The following is a 2,881-nucleotide window of genomic DNA, read 5'->3' as shown; positions in this document are numbered from 1 at the left end:
AATCGGAGTGACAAATCCTAATCTCGAAATACGCCAACCCAACATCTACCTTTGGAGACACCTATAATGCTCCTTTATAATCACCCAGTTACGTTGTGACGTTTGGTAGCACCCAAAGTGTTCCTCCGGTAAACGGGAGTTGCATAATCTCATAGTCATAGGAACATGTATAAGTCATGAAGAAAGCAATAGCAACATACTAAACGATCGGGTGCTAAGCTAATGGAATGGGTCATGTCAATCAGATCATTCAACTAATGATGTGACCTCGTTAATCAAATAACAACTCATTGTTCATGGTCAGGAAACATAACCATCTTTGATTAACGAGCTAGTCAAGTAGAGGCATACTAGTGACACTTTGTTTGTCTATGTATTCACACATGTATTATGTTTCCGGTTAATACAATTCTAGCATGAATAATAAACATTTATCATGATTATAAGGAAATAAATAATAACTTTATTGTTGCCTCTAGGGCATATTTCCTTCAGGAACAACAGACCCTGGGGTCTGGATTGAGGACTACATCCTCCATATCTATATGGCTCAAGGAGACGATCTCCACGCCATCAAGTACTTACCCCTCAAGCTCAAAGGGCCATCTCGGCACTGGCTTAAAAGCCTCCCTGAAAACTCCATTGGTGGTTGGGAAGAGCTCGAAGACGCCTTTCGGGCAAATTTTCAAGGGACCTATGTCCGACCACCGGATGCAGACGATTTAAGTCATATAACTCAACAGCCCGGAGAGTCAGCCCAAAAGCTTTGGAACATGTTCCTCACTAAAAAGAACCAAATAGTCGACTGTCCGGACGCTGAAGCCTTAGCAGCTTTCAAGCACAGCGTTCGAGACGAATGGCTTGCCAGACACCTCGGCCAAGAAAAGCCGAGAACAATGGAAGCATTAACAAGCCTCATGACCCGCTTTTGCGCGGGCGAGGACAGCTGGTTAGCCCGATGCAGCACCAGCGACCCAAGTACATCCAAAGTTAGGGACAGAAATGGGAAATCACGACGCAGCAAAAACAAGCGCCGGGATAAAGAAGACAGCCCGAAGAGCACGGCGGTAAAAGCCGGATTCAGAAGCTCTCGGCCAGGCTAGCAAAAGCTGCCCTCCAAAGGCAACAAAGACGAACTGTCCAGCCTAAACAAGATTCTGGACCAAATATGTCAGAACCATAGCACCCCCGATAAACCTGCAAATCATACCCATAGAGAATGTTGGGTTTTCAAGCAGTCCGACAAGCTCAGCGCCGAACATAAGGGGCAGGATACACCAAGCGAAGACGAGGACGAGCCTCGCAAGCAAAGCACTGGGGAACAGAAGAAATTCCCACCAGAAGTCAAAACAGTAAACGTGTTACACGTGACAAAGGGGAGAAAAAAGCGGCACTCCTAGAGACACATGCCCCAGGGCCTATCACCGCGGAGTTCTGCCACTGGTCGTCCCAACCGATCACCTTCGACCATCGGGCTTACTCGGCAAGTATCCGGCATGCAGGATGGGCTGCCTTGGTGTTAGACCCAATAATTGACGGATACCACTTCACATGAGTCCTGATGGACGGCGGCAGCAGTCTAAACCTGATATATCAGGACACAGTTGGCAATATGGGGATAGACCCAACAAAAATTAGCCGCAGCAATACTACCTTTAAAGGAGTAACGCCAGGCCCATAGGCCCATTGCACGGGCTCCCTGCTACTAGAGGTTATATTCGGCTTTCCCGATAACTTCCGCAGCGAAAATTTAACGTTCCATATCGCTCCGTTCCAAAGTGGCTATCAAGCACTACTCGGACGCGAAGCTTTCGCTCGCTTTAACACAATACCGCATTACGCTTCTCTCACGCTTAAGATGCCTGGTCCACGTGGCATCATTATAGTAAATGGAAATATTGAGTGCTCCTTGTGCGCGGAAGACCGTGCGGCTGCCTTGGCAGCCGCACACTAAACGGCCTCACCAACTAATGCATCTGCCAGGTCGTTAGGACCACGGACGCGGTTAGACGAGTCCGGCGCAGCTATATGTACTTGATACATGTTTGATGGCTATACCCCTATTACAAAACAAGGGGCTCAATGTGCACAAACAAGTGGCAATTAGGCTCAACTTTACTCATCTTGAACTGTATATAGTTTATTTAGTATAACCTACCTTTTCGCACGACAACCTTTCAACTAAGTTCCTCTCTTTTACAGATGACCATCATGCTACACCCGTCCAGGACACGGCACAACGGAGATACAGGCGCAGACGTGCAGCAGCGACCCGTTCCAAGGATTCTTTTTAGATTAAGACCCTGCGTAAACCTTTTTTACTGTCTCTTGTTGATACACAACCCTCGGATTCTCAGTACAATTGAGAAGGATGCTGACGTATTGGCATCTGGCCACGTCAGAATATTGCACGTACCTGGACACCAGGGGCTTATTACAAAGGGCGCTGTTTAGGCCCGGTTTACATCATAAAGACCGAATACCTTAGGGAGTGTTCGGCATCGCGAGTTTGGCCTTATATGCATCAGCTACGAATCATGTCTTTGGTCAAATGTTGGGTTTGCCCGGCTCCTGTGTTTTTCTGCCTTACGTTCTGCTCTATCGGCTAAGGCGGCACCAGGAGAACTACTGCGATTGTGCCCTGGTTCATCCGGACGAGCACCTCAGTAGAGAAAGCTGAAAACTGACTGTCATGATATAGCGTGAGACTGGTCAACCACTCGATGACCTAGCGGGATCTTCGGGATTCCTCCACCTTAATGAAGGGCCGTTTCCCGGCCAGGCATGTACGCGCCCCGAATCCGGATGAGCGTGGAGCCACCATGGGCTATATAGTAGCTCCACTGTCAAACTCCTCTGGCTAAGTGAAAGTGTTAAAGCA

General features: G+C 48.0%; 1 pseudogene; it reads right to left on the bottom strand.

Moving 5' to 3' along the window:
- LOC125546512 overlaps nt 1-2,043 on the bottom strand; it is a 4,465-nt pseudogene extending 2,422 nt beyond the window's left edge.
- Nucleotides 2,044-2,881: the final 838 nt, after the last annotated feature.

Source organism: Triticum urartu, chromosome 3 (assembly GCF_003073215.2).
Source record: "Triticum urartu cultivar G1812 chromosome 3, Tu2.1, whole genome shotgun sequence".
In the NCBI taxonomy this organism is placed as follows: Eukaryota; Viridiplantae; Streptophyta; class Magnoliopsida; order Poales; family Poaceae; genus Triticum; species Triticum urartu.
The sequence above is the reverse complement of the archived record's forward strand: the minus strand, read 5'-3'. Positions and strand labels throughout refer to the sequence as shown.